The 22355-nt window shown below is 38.5% G+C and overlaps 1 protein-coding gene and 1 long non-coding RNA gene across 4 annotated transcripts in view; one reads left to right on the top strand and one right to left on the bottom strand.

Annotated features, from left to right (window-relative positions):
• LOC116324446 (dipeptidyl aminopeptidase-like protein 6) overlaps positions 1 to 22355 on the bottom strand; it is a 261572-nt gene that overhangs the window by 151858 nt on the left and 87359 nt on the right. The gene's annotated exons all lie outside the window — the stretch shown is intronic.
• Positions 7971 to 8798, top strand: LOC120441759. Its single transcript, XR_005614254.1, has 3 exons — positions 7971 to 8004; positions 8136 to 8248; positions 8610 to 8798. It is a non-coding gene; the product is annotated as an uncharacterized LOC120441759 (long non-coding RNA).

Here is a 22355-nt window from a genome sequence, read left to right as displayed (position 1 = left end):
GAAAGCTGGAAATTCTGAACCCTGTTCAGGCCACAGTTTCAAATTTTCCCATTTTCAATTTTCAATCCACCACACTATGACATACACATCACTTAAAGTGAGTTGACCAGTCTCCTGTAACAAGCCGAGAGTGGGTGAGAGATCTGATGCCACATTTAATTGACTTACCGAACAGGCTGACTGAGCACACTCGCTCTGGTTTCCCTACCAGCTTCTCCTGCCCAAACATAGCTTACAGTACACTGTCATTCTACATTGAACTCAGACACACTGTACATCATTTAGAAAGTTTGGACTTTTCAAACTTTGCAGTGTTTTTACTCCTGTAGTTCAGTTCATCAGGGTAGGTAGGAACAATGCCAAGTTTGCAGAAAATCACAACATCCAGACATCATCAGACAGAGCTCCTGTTTCTCTTCCAAGGTAACAATGGTTTCTTGGGGCAGATACAATAATCAGAAATCACATATAAAGTGGGGGAAAGGCTCAAAAAGGAAACGGCTGTTGACTATGCAACAAAAGAGCTGACTGAAAGGTGTAGAGGACGAAATACACCAAGGACAAATTGAGATGCAAAATCCACTGCAGCAGAGTTCACAATAATACCGCAGTGTTAATGACATGAAACCAAATCTGTTCAATGCATGAGCTACTCAGGAACCCAGTGGATTTTGTAACTTTCTGACTAGACGATGCAAAATGATACATTGGCAGCATCTAAATTTTAATCTTAAAACAAAAAAAGAAAAGGAGAAAGTGTTTTTCAAAAGCTTTAAAACTCTTGATTGACAGAGACTGTCTAGTGAGGACTTAACATGTAACCTCCTGGTTATGGTACATCTACACACACAAGCACCCTGCAGCCGTCTATACATACTAGAAAACATTATTTTTTAAGTTGTTAGTTGACACATTCAAGGCTACAGAAGACTCAGAAATCTGATGCATTGTACAGACTGAACTCTTCTGTTTATATTTTCTGCTGGAAGCCTGACGAGAAGCTCTGCAAACTGCACACATAAACAAAACTTCTTCAAACGTTAAGTTCAACAGAAAAGGAAAAGAGAACTCGGATGACCATGGAATGCCTTGCACTTTGCCTTAGAAACTTTCAGTATAACCAAAGGTAATGGAAAATTATCTTTTAGATACTAAACTGTTTTTAGCTGGTGCTGTAGAAAGGAGTGGGTGAAACTGGTATGTGCGGATTACTCAGCTGACCCTGACATGACTGGGATTCTATGCACCGACTTTTTTTTCCCTAAGAGGGACAAAGAAGCTTGCTAGAACAGCAATATATGAGAGTTCATGTGTCTAAATTCATGCTGACATGTCAAAAATGAACAAACATACGCCTTCGGATATGGTAGTCACTGTAAAAATCACTGTGGTATTAACCATTGATTATTAATTTGCCTATGACGATACCTAGATACCAGTGGAAGAGAAATGTCTCAAGATAATAAAAGTGTGCTGTGATGAATAGACTGAAAAGACTACATAAGCTGCTGCTTTCCTAAAACCAGAACGTCAGTGACGTAATAACTCATCCGGCTTATGATTCACCACATTTCACACTTTGCTGTAATGTGCGACGGACATTTCACCGTATTGCACAAAGTACCAGGAATCTATTTAGAACTACAAATGGAACTTGAAGACTTTTATTCATCTTTATTGACATGGACTTTCAACTAAATAACTGGCTATTTAAGAAGCTAAGACCCTGAACCAAGTGGAATGATCAATAAAACTGCACCAACCGCATTCAAGGAAAAACAAAATCATAAATTGGATTTTTGGCTTTTGTAGTCAAAGAAACAAACAAAAATCTCTGTAAGGCAGACCACACATACAACTCATGTATCACAGACAAATTGTGGAAATTTGTCTGATCTCGAACTTTAAGATCATCACCTCACAGTGATTTGGCTGCTTCCTTCATTTCTGCTTGTGCATCTGTGATAAGTGCTGGATCTCACCCAAGGAGGATAGCAGGTGGTAAATCTAATGTGTGGGGCTGGTGATCAGAGACAATTGTATTGACTGTGCAAAACGCTCTATTTTCAGTGTATTGTGTTGTAAAACAAAACGCCATGCAACGTGCATACTCCTTAAATAATGCACCGCTTTCTGGTTTTGAAAGTCTTCAACTTGAACGTGTTTTAGTCTCTGGGTCATTGCCTTATCATCTCTCATCACCAGCGATAATCCTCCACATCAAAACTGGGTCAGTCTGGAATGGATAATGATGTTTGTTGTTGGCAGATTTGAAGAAGATGACTTTGTTTGACTGTTTTTTGATGTTTTTGAGTCAAGGCCCTACATTTTTTACAACTCAGAACACTTCAGGCTGACTTTACCAGCGTTTTGTTGGTCTCCACCAAATATAATCAGAGAATTCAGCACCAAAATGATCAACTAGTGGTCAGCTATCCAGACACGGCAGGCGGCAACAACACACATCATATTGAGAGAATGAAGCCAAATAGCAGAGGTGTTGACCAGAAAACAAAGACAATGAGCTAAAAGACATGAACAAGCGCTCTGCAGCTGAGGGTAAGTGCTGAGCAGGGCAATAATTCTCTGTGGCTTTTCTCACTACAAGCAACAAGCATCAGATTTCAGATAAACCTTCAATCCATTATAATAGAAATAGAAATAATAGATAATAGAAAAATATTGATTAGGGCAGCTTTAAAAAAAAGAAAACTGAAGATGGACTTTTTAGGAGTCATGCTGAACTTTACTTGTAAACATGAGAAAGGTGTAACAAAAAAGTATATGGACAATAAATGAAAAGGTAAAGAAAATGCTTAATGTAATAGCTTAACTTAAAAAAGAGTTGAAAGGAAAGATGATAAAGGCATTAGTAAATGCCTAGTAAAACCAAGGAGCTTCATGGGCTTTTGTTAGAGTTTGATGCAGGAAGCCATGTATGTAATCATAAATTGTGAGTAAAACATAACCACAGTAGGTGTACATGATACTTATTCTGATTCTGAATACAGAGTTCACCACGTGTTGATAAAAGATTTGTTTCAGACCCAATTTTGTGTTCTATAGACATTGGCAAAGTTTAATTTTGGGAAGGAAAACAGGAATTTGTATGGTTTTGTAAAGAAAGGTGAAATGTGGTACAGGATGGGAATTTTCAACATAGCATCACAAAATATTGCTCAGCAGGTTGCGAGGGTACCTGTCCCTGAAAAGCACTCAGTTGAAAATGAAAAGAATTTGCAAGAACACTAACTGTGCGCATTACAAAAACACTAAAGAGGTCTGAGCTGGAGTGCACAGCCTGTTGTCCATGCAGACCTGTCTTGATTGACACTCAACAGAGTGGAGTCAAGTGGGGTGGAGCACGACATAGTGCAAATCAAATAGTGGAGAGTAAAGGTCGGCAGTGTGTGATGGAGAGAGTTGAGCTTGCGCATACGATGAGTGATAGAGATTAAATTGAAGGGAAAGCCTCTGGGTATTGGAAGAAGGCAAGATTGATGTGGGCTGGAGAGAAACGAAAGCAAAGCAAGGGAGATGATGAGGATAAAGACACACTCCTGATTTAAGTCCATTCTAACGAGGCAGCCAGTTAAGTTTCCTAAACTACATGAATCTGTATTCAGCACTCTACTTTGAGCAGAAAGAGTCTCTCTTTACCCTTTTAAAGCCATCATCCTGAGGGAATGCAATATTGACTGGCTCCAGCGGGTGCTCCAAACACCCTATGTAGCATTTTGATCCAACCTCCAGACGAGATCGAGTTTCATTAGGTTTCCACCTCTCCTGGGATAACCTTTAAAGAAATGGACAAACTTTGAGGCTGGCTGAGCTTGATCTGAGGGATACTTTTCTTTTTCTGAAGGCAGCTTTTCAAAGGGACCAGAAGTTGGTCTTTTACAGGCTCATTAGACTGATTTGCTGGGAGCGATAAAGACAAGTCTTTATCAGGGAGACGGGATGGCTCTCTAGACAACAATAAAGCTTTTTAAGGAGACATAGAGATATTTAAGGAACATGCACAGCAGTGATTTTTCTTTGAAACTCCAGTAACCCGTCCTTCCCCTCTCAAATGATAACGTAGAAAACGGATGATGTACACAAAGAGCAGACATAGATCTCTTTTAATCTCTTCAAAGCAGCAGCATGCATAGTTTCAATATTTCAGTTAGTAGGATGCAGATCTGCTGCTCCAGCTGTTCCAAAGGCTTCTTGCACAACTCTACAATTGATTGCAAAATTCTCTTCAACGGCGATGCACTTTATATCCTCTACCCGGCTGCATTCTTTTACACGGCATACAGACTCACTTCCATACACAAACACTCATTTTCATCACTCACCCTCCAGAATCTCTTGGCCGTTTCCACCCTTGAGGGTTTCCTGTGAAGGCCCAGCGCTGGCCCCATCGGATGTTCGAACATCATTTTTGAGGTAGCCCGTGGCAGCTAGTTAGCTGTTCGGTGGCTGCTGAGCTTGACGTTTTCTCTATCACAGACAGTACAGCTGCTCCACCAGCAAACCACTGTCTGCCTAGACAGCCCACCAGCCTTTTCCATTTATGAAGCAGCTGCCACACCCAGAGCCATTACAATCCGTACTTCCCAGCAGCTGCATGTAAACAAAAACAACCTTAAGTCCCTCTGTCTCCAAACACTGCGGAATGGCCCGCACATTAACAGGACCTAATGGAGGCCAGGGAAATTCGCAGGCCAAGTTTAGCTTTCACTGTCTGCTCAGAGGCAACCTACGCCAGGAGAGTCTTTATGAGCAGCAAATTAACTTATTTAAATTTCATGATGCTAACCCTTATCAGTACGATTAGAGAGCTTAAGCTAATGAGTGAGAGGAGTTTGGAGATATAGATGATGCGGGAGTGTAGTGGGGTGATGGAGGGTGAACTGAGGTAATTCGACACCTCTGTACGAGATGCTGCTGAGGGAACAATCAGTGCTAAATTGTTTATTCAACCATTAGTGCTAAAGCATAGTGGGGTGTCCTGATAAGTAAGTACCTGATTTTAGATCTTAAGACTGCAGCTGAGAGTATAGGTGTGTGCATAACGCCAGCACTCAAGATATACAGCTGGGCTGAGTCAGTATGTTTTCTTTTTTTTTTTTTTTTTTTGTATTTTGCATTTACTGGGAAGAAGTGATAATGAATGTGCAGGCTGATTCTGAAACAGATGTTTATAACAGGCAGCATCCTCTGAGGATGAAAAATGCAAAAAAACCATAAAACAAACAAACAAAAAAACCATCAGTACATTTAGCAGCCATTGAGGCTGACTCCAAAAGTGAGTCAATCCCTTTAGAGTTCAAAGGCAAAATGGCCAACTTTACAACAGAAATAAACATAAAGACACCCTGCTACAAAAATATGGTTTCTATAGCTGTTTTCCCTTTTTGGCAAAATTGTATATACTGGATTTTTTCTTTTTGTTTTATATAAAACAAGACATCTCTGAGACAGCAGGTTCAAGGTTGACAGCAGGTTCAAAACAACAGTCCAGAAACCAGTGTGTCTACGTCCAATATTAGATATTATTGCATTTTTTTCTGTTTTATTTTATTTTATTTTTTTAGATTTAATGACTGCAAAATTGGTGAACATCAGCCATGATCCCTGGTAAATGTCATCTTAGGGAGACTAATATTGGCATTGTGGATTGGGTTAGCCTTCTTTTATAAGAGTCTAAATTAGAGATGGACCGATCCGATATTACGTATCGGTATCGGTCTGATACTGACGTAAATTACTGGATCGGATATCGGAGAGAAATAAAAAATGTAATCCGATCCATTAAATATCAAAAAAGCACCTCACAAAACTTGCGACACGGTGTAACTCAGCTCATAACCGTAGCACGTCGGAGCAGTATGCGTCATGTGATAGAGCAGCTGTGTGTATTTGTAGCCTCACTACCAATCCGGCATTTCATCTCCGAGGAAGTTATCCCAGAGAGAAGTAAAGCAAGTGTGTAAGTTCATCTCTGAGTGTTTGTAAAGCATTCTAGCGTTAAGCTTAACAACCGATATATGGAGCGACTGCCTCTCTCTCTCTCCCTTCGTCTCCTGCTGCTACTTCAATCATGAAACTGATCAATGATCAGCTGATCGGCTTTTCTGTCGCGAGTCCGTCTCTCTTCTTTGTTTTTGGCCCACTTTGCACCAGAAAGAGGAAACCATCGGCTGAACAACAGCAGCACGTTTAAGCTTGATAAGCTGTCGTTAGAATTTATTTAATATTACTTTCTACACCAGGATCTTTTTTGAAGTAGCTGACGGCTGATAACTGTGCAGGGGCAGATCTAGCAAAGTTTAGCCAGGGGGGCCGATAGGGCATTAACAAGGAAAAGGGGGCACAAAGACATACTTTTCTTTCTTATTCTCATTTAAAATGTCTAGTTTTTAATAAATAATTATCTGAATCTTACACCCAAAGTTTTAATCTGATGTAAAATGTATAGAAGTCCATTACTGTATATAGTAACTGTTAAGTCTAATATACCCTAGTAAGCTATAGTACTTTTTCCTTTGGGAAGGTACCATCTGTGCAGTCTGCAATTCTGTTGAAGAAAGATGTTGAATCTATTTAATTATTCTTGAAAAATAATTTATTTCTGTGCATTTTTTTTCACCCTGCATCAAATTAAAGTTGATTACGTTGATTAAGCATCATGAGGTGGAGGGTGGGGGGTGGTTCCCTATTTTTTTTGCTGGGAGTTTGCAACCCTATTAGTTAGGTTGCTTAATATTTCTGCTAAGTACTCTTTAAAATACCAGAATAGGAAGGATGGAGTAGGTTTAAGTTTATTAGATTGATCAGTTTTGCTGAACTATGAAATATTTTGGGTGCAGTGTATTTTTTTGCATACAGGTATAACAGAATAGCTTTAGTGCTGTTGTTTATTTAAACTTGAGTATGAACTTATACAAAATGCAGCAATATATTAAAAAAACAGTTTTATTGATTAAAAACACACTATATCGGATTCATATCGGTATCGGCAGATATCCAAATTTATGATATCGGTATCGGACATAAAAAAGTGGTATCGTGCCATCTCTAGTCTAAATACAGATACAAGCACTGCAATAGCTTCCCAGTCAGTTTACTCATTGAAAAGTTAACCCTCTGGGGTCCAGGGTATAATTGGCTGTTTTTGACTACTTTTTTATTTTACCTCTACATTTCACCTTTATATACTATTTATCTTGTCTTGTTTGGTATCATTCTTTTCAGCACAGCCTCACATGTATTGAATTTACAGTTATTTTTTCAAATACTGTATTAACACAATTGATCTAAAATCTGACAAAAAAAACATACAATCTGAGTAGAAGTTATATTTTTTACTGTAACAACCACAAACATGTTTAATGAATCATTTTAATAACTTGAAATCCAAATATAAATTGTAAAATGTAAAAACCTGTGCACAAGTTTTACAAACAACAAAGTTAAGTGCGGCTGTTTACCTAAAAATGCAGCCAAGGCAGGGTTTTTTTGTATAAACATTTCAAACTATTTACAGAACAATCTGCATCAAATACGAAGTCACACAAATTATTTGTGCCACTTCAAAAAATAATTTCTGTCCACTATAAGATAAAGGAGAACATCACAAGCCTGATACCTGCAGGTCTGACAGCAGGAGGTGTACCACTCCTGTTTTCCACCTGGAGACGGCATTTCCATTGCAATCTGCCTTTGGTGGCTTTTTGGCAGCAACTGTGACATTCAGCTGTCACCTCATTGTTCTGACAAACAAAACAAAACTATCGACTACACTACACACTAACTACACACTCCAAACACGCTAAAGTCACAAATCTCTCACATCTCAAAACGTGCGAAACGTGTGAAACTAGTACTGAAAAGACCGTGTACTGCAATGGCAACAGTATTTCTAAAGATTTGATTGGTCAGCAGGCAGTAATTGTGCTAATGCTAATCTCTTATCTTAAACATTTCAGGCTCCAGAGCAGATTAGGTCTGCAGGTAAGAAGTGAACAACCTTCATAACACTGACAACCTGGTCTGTACTTTGTAGAACAAAGCTTGGACTCCAGTTGTTTCATTTTCCTGCTTTTTTTTTTTTTTTTTTAATTCACTTCTGGGACCTTTTGAAGTGAAGTCAACTTTGGTTACCATGGGAACCATCAGTGCATCTTTCAGAGCTCTGTGAACTTTGTGAAGACGACCATTAAACAGGACTGAATCAAACTTCATTTACATCCCAGCGGTAAGAAAAGACAAACTTTCTTCACTTGTTTAATTTGTAACTTATGGTTAGTAGTAGTTCTAGTAAATCAAAGGACATTCACAGTGTTTTGCACTTCTCTTTATTTTAATTTAAATTAAATTCATGTTTCACATCCAGTTTTTCTTTAAAAACTGCACAGCCTTAAGATGAAAAGTCTGTAAATTTGAAATTATCTTTCTTATTGCTACTTAAAAATATTTCTTCTTATTTTCAAGTTAATATTTAAAGGTTAATATGTGGTTATTCATTCATGTACCTGAGTGATAAGTCCTAACATCGGTGTTGTTTTATGGCAGTAATTCAATCATTTTCTCTAACTTGTTATCTTTATGTTTGTCAGAGCCGATTCACTGATGGAGGAATTTGTGGAAGATGAGCACCAGCAGCAAATGCTGACACTGGCAGAGGAAAGTCCCTTTGACCTGTTATATAAGGAGGAGACATGCATTCCAAGAAAGCCGAATATAAACCTATAGCGAAATAGAGTAAAGATGGCAGCTGGTCAAGCCCTAACCCCAAAGAGCCAATACACAGGCAAAACATATGAACTCTGCTTCACAGGAGAGATTTATGGCAGTTTGAGCTGTGTGCTTTGCCAGTCATGTTTACTCATTATTAAAAGTAAACATTTAGATTAATGTAGTCTTTGTTTTTGTATTCATAAGGTTCAACTGATTTCAATCAGATTCAATGATTTAATACAAGCAGTTTTTATGTCCCAGTCATCATCTAAATGTAGTTATTGCGCTCTCCCCATTTATTTACTGTAAGTCAAAGCTGTTAAATAACTGCCTGAATTTGTTCCAAAATGGCTACTGAACTCACAGAGATTACTTCTACATATGCTGACATCTGTATTTGAGGCTGTGTAACATGCTCTGTTTTCTTTGACTTTACATTTCTGGCTTTTGTTTGCAGTCCAGCCATTACTTTTGTCATATAATAACCTGCTTTACACTAGAAGAAGACATGTTAGTGTACTCATGTGTGATACAGAGTAATAGGCTTGAATGAAATTTGACAAGGAGAAACACATTAGAGTTGAAGCCAAACACTCTCTTTACCACCCATTACTCTAGAATTCATACACTAATTATGTCTACCAAATCCTTTAACGTGAAGGTCAAAGGTCAACTTCGCAGTGGTATAACCGAAAGGGGCAAGGGGACCAGTTAATGTGGCATTCAGCATATATATATATATATATATATATATAAAAATATTCGGTTCACATATGCATTTAGGGTCATGTGAATGGGATTGTGTTGTTTTTGTTTTATCTTGTAACTAGCTTGTTTAACTCACATGTAAATGGTTTTAAAAATATGCACACTTAATATGCAAAATATTGTTGAGGTAATGAGCATGCTGTCTAAGGGGAAACCATTTCACTTTCTTCACGACACTTCATTCTTTGTAATTAGGAAGTATATCAAATCAAAAATGTTTGCCATGGTACTGATTCTGTGACCCAATATGTGTAATTCTGGTTTAAGTTATATTCTTTGATTTGTTGTTTGTCATGGTTTTGGTTCTCTTTATTGTTATCTGCTTGTGTTATATTTATAGTTCCTAGTTTCCTGTCACTGTGCCTTCTCTGTGTTCAACATTTAGTTACGCTTGTCGCCGTGTGTCACGTTCTCTCTGTTCCCCCAGTCATTCATGTCTCCATGTCACAGTGTCAAGTTTGCATCTTTGTGAATGTCTCTTGGTTCCTGTTTTACTTTGACATTCTTGCGTCCCATCTTCAGTGTTTTGAGTTTTGCTTCCCTTTTGTCTCGTCATGTCAGATTAGGTTCAGCTGTGTGTCCCTCCTGTTGTGTATTCCCTCGTTACCCTATATTGTGTGTGTTTTCCTTTGTTCCTTGTTGCTTCATCTGCTTCTCTCCTCGTGGTTTCCAAGTCCCAGGTTCCTTCAGGTTTCTATATTGCTTTTTCTAAGTATCTTGTGTTCCTATGTTTAGCTTTCCCCAGTTTAGGATTTTGTTAGTTTATTTCAACTCCTGCAATGAGTGTGACAAGCACTTCAGTCAGTCATCAAATTTGAAGCGTCATCAGCGTATTCACAGAGGAGAGAAAACCTACTTCTTTTATGAGCGTAACAAGAGCTTTACTCACTAATATAGTTTGAAGGTACATGAGCATACCCACACTGAAGAAAAGCCCTACTCCTGGGATCAGTGTGGAAAGGGTTTCAGTATGTCATCACATCTGAAGAGACCTAAGCGGATCCACACAGGAGAGAAGCCATACTATTGTGATGAATGTGACAAGGGATTCAGTCAGTCATCACAACTGAAGACACATCAGCGAATCCACGCGTTAGAGAAATCGTACATTTGTCAAAAGTGTAGGAGGCATTTCAGGGACTCATCTGCTTTCAAACGTCATAAGAATACATGTAGACACATCCCCCAAACCTAAATGAGCATTTCCACAAATGTTTGTTCAAATATTTTATTAAACTATTAAAGTCTTATCCAAGCATATTAAAGTGTTCTAATTCTAATTTCATTTTCAAATAAAAGCCAGTGACAGAGAAACGTTTCAGTACAGAGGGTGTATTCAACCAAATCTGGTTTGTTCAAAGAATTTCAAGCAATTACTCTAACTGCATACAAAAAACGTCACAATCAAATAAACATAACTGACAAAAACTAGATTTCCAAACTATTAACGCCAAACTTCAGTGATGTCAAATAATGGATAAAATCAACAAAAAATAAATAATTTTAGCAGTACAATGTGTTTTGCTCTCTCATAACTTTTTCCAGATGCTGCAGACGTGATTAATCTTAGCAGAAGCTTATGTAATAATAATAATAATAATTTTAGCCTTGTCAGGAACTCATCTCTCACAATGGCAGAGCCAATAAAATATGATAAATCTTCTTTTGATGTCCTTTGCAGTCATCATTAAATTGCCTGCATCCATAAGAGGCGAGGCTCTTCTCATTCTCTGTGAGCCGAGGAGATGCTCGCTTTTGCAGGATAACTGCTTGTGCCCCTCAACTACATTAAATGATGAGACAGAAATTATGTGTGGACAAGAGTGGGTGTGTGCACAACTGCAATAGTTGCCCGCTTGGGAACTACTTGATCATAGTCATTAATGAAACCCCCCACACATTCACTCAAAGCAATCAGATTTGCATCACCTGCCTACACATGAGCAAATGTTTAAAACAATAACAGTCATCATTAAAGCTTAAGCAGCTGATATTGGAGAGCCCAGATATTAATAATGTATTGCAAGTAGCTGTGTTAACACTTCAGATTTTGATTTGAATTTTGAATTTTTATAAGTGGCTCTCTTGAGGCTAATTGTGACACCAACAAAGCACACTTTAATCAGTTTGCAATATTTATTAAAATCCTTCAAACAGCAGTAAACACACTTATGCAAACCGAATGCCATCTATAATACAAATGCTGTCCCAGTCAAGGAGAACAGAAAATATGCTTTTCAGCTTACGCCCAAAGTCTGCCACAAAACAACTTATGCAAAATGTGGCCTGTGGAGCTTAGCGGCATTCATTTTGGGAAGCACTGTAAATGCAAAACAGAACAGCGAGAAATATATGACTGAATGTCAGCTTTTTGCAAGAAACAGCCTGTAATTTATAATAAGCTGTATGCTAAATTGACTCAGTTAGGATTACAACCTGGAATCTAAAGCTTCACAAACCTCTGCTTACCAAGCAAGCTTACATGTTAGAACAGCTGGGATTAGTCTGTGTATAAAGGCTGGATCCCAAACGGATGAGTGCTAACATTGTTTTATAGGTGAAAAACAAAGAGTATATATTCAAAGACTTCTTTTAGTGCCTGTGGTCTAAAATGCTGCCTGATTTGTTTGAATAAGATAGAGAATGAATGTGTGTGTGAGTGAGTAAACTTTGAGGACTCAATGAGAATAGAGACGTGCCATATGAATGCAGTTAATTTACCATTTACAATGAATAATAGGGAAGCATTGGTTCACCTTCAGTGAAACTTTACAGCAAAGCTACGCAACGTTTGGCTGAGCAGGAGTCACTCTTGCTGCAATTACTGGATAATGGCTCATTGAATTTGTCTTCATTCTCTCGAGTCAGTTGCCTTAAGGACACCACCATGCATGTCGCTGACTTTCTAAACTGCAGTGAAACAGTGGCAGCAAGTAAAGAAAAGCCATGCAGTCGTCTCACAGAGTGCATTGTCAGTTGCAGCCAACTGTAGCAAGCTAGCAGGCGCTGGCTGACAGTCACCATAAGCAAAAGTGGCTGTATCAAATGAAGGCGGCAGTAGAGAAAACCATGGGTTTAATGAGTTGGAAAATTGTGTTTGATAGTTTATGATTTCAACAAGGAAACTTTTTTGGTTTGTTTGTTTTGCTTGCTTTTTAAGTTATCTTGTCCTTTCCGGATCTACTGCATAGGAAGCATGTTACTTGTGTATCTCTGAACCTTTGTACCTTAGCAGCCAAAGCAGCTACTTTTAGCTACTAGAGAGAGAAATAGAAAAAAATAAAATAAACAAGAACTAAAAACTCACAAAGTAAATGTGAAAATCACAGAACACGTGGCTGCAAAGAAGAAAATGTTCCTTTTCCCCTAACCCAAAAACACCTTCAGTACATTTTTGCTTGGAACAACCCCACCCCCAATAGATGCCTCTTCTATCTTCTTTACATTGACATACAGGACATTACAGTATTCATCAGCAGTGTGTATATTTCAGACTTTTTCCAACTGCTGCTGGAGCTCCATTCAAGGCCTTCACCGGTCAGTGCAGGTCTGACAAACTGTGTCAGATAAACCGTGCAGGCTGCATTCTGCAGCTTCTATGTGGCTGACAGCCCCTGAAATGGATTACTAATGGATTAGATGGAGCCAAAAAGACAAACTACTGCATGGAGGGGAGAACACTAGGGAGGCCTCTACTTGTCTGTTTGACAAGAGAGAATGAGGGAGAGGGAAAATAAAGATAGGGCTTTAGTGAGAGAGAGAGAGGACACAGGGCACAGAAAGACAGGCAGGGAGGGGCAGAGCAAGAAGACAGCAACAGAGAGGGGAAGAGGAGGGGAAATGAATAGGAAACAATAGGAAAGTGACACTTTTGAAAGACTCATCGCTGTAAAGTGAATGCTCGGCTTAGTAGCCCTTGGGGAGAAAACCACTGGGATAGAAGTGGTAAGGTAGTTTACCCTACCATTCTGTTAGATGGGACTTATGGTAATAAAATGATGCTTAAGAAGGAATGCAACCACTGCAGCACTCATAAATTGTCATTAATGTCTACATTTTATTTCCTGTCAGAGATCAGAGGCGATGAGAGAGATTTAAACTTCAAAGTGTGTTTGCATGAAAAAAAAAAAAAAATGTCAAAGTTGCACATGTGCCTCTTTGTCCCTGTGTGTTTCATGCTTTCATTCATTGCTTCAGAAATTGTGCTGACACAAGCCAAACGCCTGTCACATGGGAGGGTCAGCAGTGTAATGATCCAACTCCTGCAGACTCAGGCTGCACAAAGCTCATTTACAAATCGAAGTCCCCTGAAACCACTTGTACCACACATAGAGGACACCATAACTAGTTAATAACTGTCTAATTTTAAGACTCCACGGCAAAGGATTTAAATGCAATATCACGCCACTAATTTGACCTTTGCAGAGAACCAAACCCTTAAAGCACAAGAGAATAGCTCTCTTATCTGCCTAATGTTATTCCTTGGTTACACCATCCCATGGATATGCTTTGTATTAATGCCAAGCATTATCCAAAACACACCTTTGTATAATTATTTTGACATTCTAGACTGAAATTGGCTTGCATTTAATTTAGTAGGACAATTTAATCCTGCCTTTTTTTATTGCCTTGATTATCTTATACTAGTGTAGTAATACTCTTGCCAGAAGGAGCCATTCTGCCAACTCTCCTTGGTGCTGTGTTCAAGGACGCTCTGACATCCAACATTTTAGAGTCAGATGCTAACGAGCACTGTAAGAAGCATTTATGCATCCTGATTTTGGAAAATGTCACCCCGGAGCTCAAACGTAATCACACAATGTGAAAAGAAGAGTTTACATTTGTTAATTTCTAATATTAAAAATGCCACAGTCTGGCCATCAACTTGCAATTTTCCTTGAGGGCAGTGATAAGTATGTATTTATTGACAGGATTAAACTTGCATGACTAACATTTTAACAGCAAAATACACTCCAACAGTGGCCATTCTAGACAGTCTCAGAGGAAAATGGACAAGAAAGCTGTCAGGCTGCTCTGTCAAAATATGTGAACAGGTGTTGGGCAAAAGAAAGCTACATCAGCCTTTAGGCTTTTTTGTGTGTTTTGTTGGTTTAGTTTGCATATTGTGTTGAGCTAAACTTGGGGAGTTGTACACAGGCTGTAACAGAGACTGTTATTAGTATGACCCCTGAGTGTAAAAGTCACATATGTCACAAAGTTCTTATATGCAACCAATGGCTGACATGAAGAAAGGACTGAAAGCAGGAAGTTAAATTAAAGGATTTTAAACAGTACATCAAAAACTGCTACAAGCTAGTGGGAGGAAAACTAACTAATTAACAAAATAAGAAAACAAAGCAACGCAAACAAAGCAAATGTGGTAGGCAAGAAGGAAAGCAAGGAAGACAGGGTACAGCTGAATAGTCCAGGAAATTACTTCCCACCTCCTGCACCTAATGACTTTTCCTCGACCTCAACAGCAGACTTCATGAGGTCAAAGAAAGATGTTAAGGAAAATCTATAAGAACTTAGGTAGAGGTCACTGCAGTTTGCAGAGACTGCACTTACACTAAACTCTTTAACAATCAGGAGGCAGGTGTCCTTAATATTGAAACTACTATGCCCTAAATATGGACTCCTTAATCTTGCTTCACTCCAGAGTGTTCTAATGTTATTTAATGAAGGTCATATAAATGACCATATTGAGTGAAAAATATTAATGCTAATGACAGGATCCAGTGTAATTTTTTTACTCCTTCTTGCTAAAGCTTTTTGCGACCATCACTTATTTACTTATTCAGTTATCCAGCTTTAGGAGTGTGGTGGCTGGAGTCGATCCCAGCTGATCTGAAGTAATAATTAATGAAGGATGATCCGAAACTGTGGCAATACAACTCCTAACATTAATATTCCAGAGTGTCTTAATCTTGATTTGGAGAGACAACATCTGGACAAAAAGCCAATTTGATTACAGCTGTTGGTTTAACAGGCCGCTCTAAAAATTTTAAACAGATTGTGGCACTGTGGAACTGTAGGATGGGATTATTACCATTCCTTTCACAAAGGGAGGTCCAGACTATCCTCTCCTAAAGGAGGTAATCAAGGAAGCACTTTCCTTAGAATTTAAAGAACTTGAACAGCTGTCATTATGGCCATTACACAGATGGTTATGGGTCACTTTACTTAGTTAGGAACATTCCTAAAAACACAGAAAAACATGAAAAAGCAAAACGGAAAAAGGAAACCTAAAGTGGCCTAAGAGCATGATAGCGCTGAGTGAATTGTCAGATCCTACCTATGCCTGTACAGTCTTGTCTTGACCAAATCCTAATTTAAAGGGTCCAAGTTCCTATTCCCAAGGGGTATTACTATTCCTAGTCGGAAGTGCCAGAAACTAGCTTAAGTTGGTGGCAGAGTCCCTACCTGCTTGCACTAGTAATGCACCTAACCAAGTAGTTCCAGCAGTCAGATACAGTTGCCAACCACAATCATTAATGGTACCAATAATGGCTCTCCCCTTAATGATCTGTGCACTTGGTGAATTGCTACATTTTTGCATTAAATGTTGGAAAAATAGACTCCAAGGATCTGTTACTTTTATGGGCTAGAACATGATGACAGTACTGTCCCATTAAAAAATCTAATTATTATACACAGGTTGGAACTTCTACTGATATGTTAAAAGCTGCCAAATGCCACTGTCAGTTAAAAAAAAAGATGAACTCACAGTTGTTCAACTGACATAAATAAATAAAATATCGCCCAACCCTAATGTGACATCCTCCTTGTTCTGCCAAAACAGCTCTGACCTCTGGTGTGCATGGACATGGCCATCTGGTGCTGGGAAATTGGCACTGGATCCTTTGAGACCCACAGCCTTCATACTTGATCAGATTGGAACCTGGAGAATTCAGAGGACAGGTCAACACCTGTGTGGTTTTTTTGTAGTTTGGGGAGGAAGAAAGGAGACACAGTCTTGCTGCAGAAGGCCACTACAGGCAGGGAATGCGGTTTCCATGTGGGCGTCTGCAGAATATTTAGGTGAGTGGTACGTGTCAAAGTAATATAAACATGAAAGCCAGTATCCAAAGTTTCCCAGCAGAACCGTCCTCCATAACATGTTTCGGACAGTTTATCAAGCAATGTAGTAAGCCATCTATCTGCATCAGTCTTTTCACAAACAGCATCAGGGAATCCTTCCTGGAAATTATTTCTATTTCTTTTATTCAATTTTTTTCCCCCCAGGCAGCTCCCCTTTAAGCCCATACATCTCTGGAGCCACAGAAAAGCAATATTCGTGGTTGAAAATAAAAACCAGCATTTTTTCCATCACCTTCGGTTCATATCGGAGAGCAATTCTTCACACACGTACAGGGAGGTGAATTTATCATGAGCCAAGTCACGGCCTCACAATGTGCAGTAAAGGCTGTATGGATTCAAAACAAATAAAAAGAGCTGAGGTCATTTGTTACAGACTGTGAGTCATAATGTGTGTCCTTGCCGTCTGCATGCCACATGTAAGCACAGATATGAGCTGAGTGCCAGTAGGTGTAAATAAAGTTATATTAATAGATTTCAAAGTGAGTGAGAGAAAGAGAGAGAAAGAGAGAGAAAGCGAAACCTAGGGGGAAAAAAAAATCAATTTTTGATAAAAAAAGAAATGCAAGATCTATGACTGGGAAAAATGTGAGCAAAATACAACATCATTGTGTGTGTGTCTTTGTGCCAATATGAGTAATACTATTGCAGGATGTGTTTTTCTTATTCGGATGAAATCTAATAAAATTCAGGGGCATTTTCTCCACCGACATGCTTTGTTTTTAAAATCTCTTTTCAAGCTTCTCTGATTTGTCAAACCACAAAGGAGGGCATTTGGGGAAACCCGCCCAAGAGCATAACTATGCATTCGGGTGTTTTTAGTTTATAACTCTTTAAAAATTAAAATTGTCTTTTTCTCTTACACTTAGTTCTGCACTATTAACAACTACATCTGTAAGGTTGAAGTTTTAATTAGGTTATAGGTACAGCGTCTAAAATTCCAGTAATAGATGCCAGTAGGTTGCATATTGCAGTCAGCTGGATTCAGTTTTATCCCCCCCCCTCCAATTCAAGTGTATGATTCTAGCTATGCTGGCCACTAGAGGACAAACAATTCTGGTCGCCATTCACCTGTAGTGAGTGTAGGCTGTCAGTCTGTCGTTTACCTCATCTGTCAATATGCTGGCTGTTCACATGCGTTTATTGTGGAGGAGGTTGTAAAACTCTCTGAAAATAGTCAAATATAAGAAGACGGATCACTGAAACTCACTCCTGTATCACTTCTGTCATCGGACAAAAGTGATACATCGGATACGTTCTTACTTATTTTGAGATTCTGAGGTGAGTTGCTGAGCATATCCTGAACTTTTCTGACCATAAGAGCTGCTGTTTCTGCTGCAGTTAGCCTCTGTTAGCTGTAGTTAGCCTCCGTTAGCTGACATAACTGGAACTTTCTTTGAAGTGGATCTAAAATTGTTGGACTTAATGAAGAAACGCACACAAAATGAGAGAATGTCAAAATGTTTATCGTAGGGAGAGTGTGACTTTTAGGACACTCAAGCCTAACATCAGCTGGTGTAATGTCAGCTTATAACCAACTGTTCCTCTTGTTTAGCTGACTCATTGTCAATGTCAAGAGACAGAAGAATTGCATGTCCAATCTGCGGACAATAAGTAATTGCTACAATATCAGGAATATATCAGCATTTTGATGCAGGATAATGAAAAGGAAATGATAAAAATATACATACTAATGTACTAATGTTAAATTGTCATTTATAATTTGAAGGTGCTATTCATGATCTTTAAATCAAAAGTAACTTATAAGGCATACTACATATGCGGCCGCTCTCTAGCCACATATATAAAACAAGATGAATTTATTCCTTTAAAAAGCACAGTGCATATTAATGAACATATATCAATGTAAATGATATAGGTGGAATAGCAATGCACATCTTGGCCCCTATATTCAAGATGGGGCGGCAACAAATTTGTTGGAAGACTTAAACCCATAAACATTAGGCCACCATTATCACTATGATAATGAAAATGATTAAATTGGCTAAACTTGGAAGCCATTTGCTGTGAAATCTGGGATTTTGAATTAGTTATGGGATGAACAGTTCCTTCACAATTTAAATCAATTATGCACGCAGTCTTATACCCCCCATTCCTCTTATATTATATATATATTTATATATATTATTTTGATGTAAATATTTATGGTCATGACTTTAAACTCTTCATGTAAGGATTTTCTTAAACATCAATTGAGAAAATTAAGATGAAATTAACTTCCAGAACTAGAGCCTAAAAAAAATGTGTCAGAGTTTATACAATGTGTGTTCTAAGTTATGCAACCAACAAACTAAAATGCTTAAGTTTACAGAAATTTGCCACAATTAAACTTTTTATACTATCTATGAGCAGAAATCAGCAAAAACTGTATAGCATTTTCCTGAGTTATGACTAAAACTTCTAAATTTCACTGCCGCTTCCTGCTTTATAAAACTTGACAGCAGTCAGAGCCCATTACATGTGGTAAATTTAAATCAGTTTAGGAAACCTGTACAGTGGCAGTCTTGATAAATATGTCTGCCTCCAAAACAAGTACTGTTCGTACTTGTTTTGAAACTCTTCCCAGTTTATGCTGCATATTGTTTATACTCTTGTGTAATGCGCACAGTTGTCTTAGCTTGTTTGTGTTGTTTATATTTAATCTGTTGTAACAGTGTTTATGCTGCCTTCTCTCCAGCTTTCACTTTACCTTACTAACTTGTGGGTAAGAAAAATGGAAATGAATTCAGTATCGGAAACTTCTCAACCGTATTTCTTCACCTTAGGTGGATACAGCTTTCTACTTTGGCATTAGATGTCTGCTGGTAAACTAATTTGTAGGGATGTGGGGCTGTGTAGCTTTGTGTTTCTAGTAAGTAATTACGCTTCTTAGACAAATAACGAGGCTACTGAAAAGATTTTAAACCATAAAGATAATAGGCCCTTCAGGTCAAGACCAAGAGCCCGGCTTCTGAGCATAACAAGGTTGAAACACAGACATCCTAGTCAATGCAACTCATTTCAGCTCGGTCTGCACAGCCGTGACCCGAGCCCGTGTCTCACACAAGAGGCAAGGTTGCTGATGTAATGTTACGCTTCAGCTGGCCGAAGCCATTCAACAGGACAACGGGTCAAAAAGGCGAGCGGGGAGAAGAAGAAAAGAAGGAAATAGATCAGGGGAGGAAGAAAGGAAGGTGTGATGGTGATTGGGGGCTCAGTTCTATTCAGGAAATCTCAACAGGTCAGTGGAAAGGAAAGGAAAGCAATTTCAGTTTGTGATGAACTCTGGAAACAACCCTGGCACTGTAATGGATCAAAGGACAAATATAACCTGGATGAGCAGAAACTTAGTTTGTTAACTAACACTACATGTCAGTGGGACTTTTTCCTTCTTTTTTTTCTTTGTAGTAGACCATCATTTTGAAAACAACATGAGGAAACGCTGTTTTAAAATCTGACTAAATGATGGTAGTGTTATTTTTGAGCTCAAGTGCTCTCACCGCTGGGCGTTGGCTGTTATTTCAGATTCAGAAGCATGTGTGTAAAATATTGAGAAATCTACTCAAAGTACTGAATGAAATGCAGCAGATGAGTCAAATTTAATTGGTTGATTATGACAACTAAAATTTGTCCTTGACAACAAAAATGAATCTATAAAAATAGAAAGACTGGGGGCACAAAGCTGATTGCAACAGTCCTGTTCATCACAGAGGGAAGGATAACAATGTGAAAATTCAAATAAGGGAATTTGAAATGCAAAATTTGGATCATATGGAAATAACTGTGCAGCATACAACCCTTTTCACAACGCCTTGCACCCTCATCAGTGACAGTTTAAATCGTTCCCTGTCTGTATATAATCTCGACATTTTGTCTCTTCAGACGGCCCGCATTAATAATGCACAATCGCTCTTCCCTCTCACAGATGAACGCAGAGCTACCATGTTCAACTCAGAGCAACCCAACAATCAGAGACATGTCATTTCCTATTCCCAACCCACCTCTGAACTGAGAGATAAACTGCAGCCCTTCTCCACGATTTTTTTTTTTTTTTTTTTTGTTACATCAAAGAACAATATGTCAGAGCACCCCGTGAGATTTCAGTGCTTATGGTTGGGGTGGTTAAAAGCGCTTCAGCCGGAAACATCGTGCAGAGTGGATCCAACTGAAAAAGCAAAGTTTAGAAGAGACAACAGGAACAAGATTTTTTTTCTTCTTTTTTCTGTGGAATGTGCAGAAATAACAGCAGCATAGAGACATGCTTTGTTGAGTTGTGGGTGGTTGTGTTGTCTTGATGTGTAAACCTGTGTTTCTGTCACCAGTCATTACAAAGAAACTCTGCCCTTTATAGTGCGCCTTGTGCAGTAATGATCCGTTTATGTGCTGATTAAACCGCCCTGCATCACATTTGCTGTATGACATCTAACACTAATTCTAATTCTTTACTAATTCTGAGTCACTGATTTCAAAAACTCCACCCATTTTGTTCTATCGCGTCACGTTTTTTCTCACAAGAGGCAACTGTAAGCATGATTTAAGGGAAAAGAAAAGGAGCCTGGGTTTTGGTGTTCCAGTAGTACAGAAGGAGGCACAGAAACACTTTTATGAATGCTACTTCTGTTGAGTCAATATTTATGGATACAGTTCCAAAAATAAATGATTGATTACCCTAATCTGTCATCAGCAGTGAGACCTACAGTATATCATATTCAGTTTAAGTAAATTAGGGGATGGAAGAAAGAGTCTGATGATGCTTTGTTTCCACATCCACGCCATTCTAGTGATGAGGATTTTGCAGATCCTTCTTCTAGTACCTCATCTGTCAACCACTTATTCACTCAGCTAGATTTAAATGACTCAGTATAACATTTGGATCTGCCAAAGGAAGCGGCTGAGTTGCTTGGATCTAGGCTCACTGAGAAAAACCTGCTGGGAGCAACTTTTCTTTTTAAAGGCATCATGAGAAAGGATCTCATTCCATTCTTTGAAATGGATGACGACTTTGTCTACTGGGTTGATAGTGACGGTCTTTTGGGTGCAATGGGTTGTGAGCATAATGTTGAGGCTTTTCAGTGACAGCTCAAAAACCAGCCTTGCTATCTGGAAAATAATTTTTATCTTCTTGTGTTATTATCAGCTTTTTTTTAAATGTTAACTGTGATAAAATGACAAACTAGGCATTTACTGACAATTTGCCACCTTATTACCTTAATCTGAACACACACCAAGCATAAACCAGTGCTGTAAACTAGATTCTGCAGCTCATCAGTGTCATGTTGCAGAAAGACATCCAGACAGATGAGTTATATGATTGTGAAATGTGATTAGTCAGGTCTCAAAACCTATAACACTAAACAACCAAAGCCTCTTTTCATAGTATGAGACCTCAGCATCCAGTTAGAATTTCCAAAGCACTTTAGTATCATTTTGCTTTGCTGATATCAATCTGCAACCAACCACAATTTTATTATGCATTATTCTGCCAATGATTTTGTGCGTGCATCTGTTATGCATATGTGATGAACCTTAATCCAATGCCATCATATTTGATAAGGAAACATCTCAGAAGCTGAAGCCAGATAAGTGCTGGCATTTTTGCTTATTTGAAAATGAACAGCTTGTCACAAACATAAAAATGCACTTATCAAAATAATCCATTTTTATCTACTGCCAGTAGTTAATCAGTTGAATTTTATTCTTTTCCTATCGCACATTTCCCAGAATGGCTTTCAGCAACATTACTCTAGTTATAAGCATAG

Source organism: Oreochromis aureus, linkage group 9 (assembly GCF_013358895.1).
Source record: "Oreochromis aureus strain Israel breed Guangdong linkage group 9, ZZ_aureus, whole genome shotgun sequence".
In the NCBI taxonomy this organism is placed as follows: domain Eukaryota; kingdom Metazoa; phylum Chordata; class Actinopteri; order Cichliformes; family Cichlidae; genus Oreochromis; species Oreochromis aureus.
This window is presented reverse-complemented; position numbering and strand designations above follow the sequence as displayed.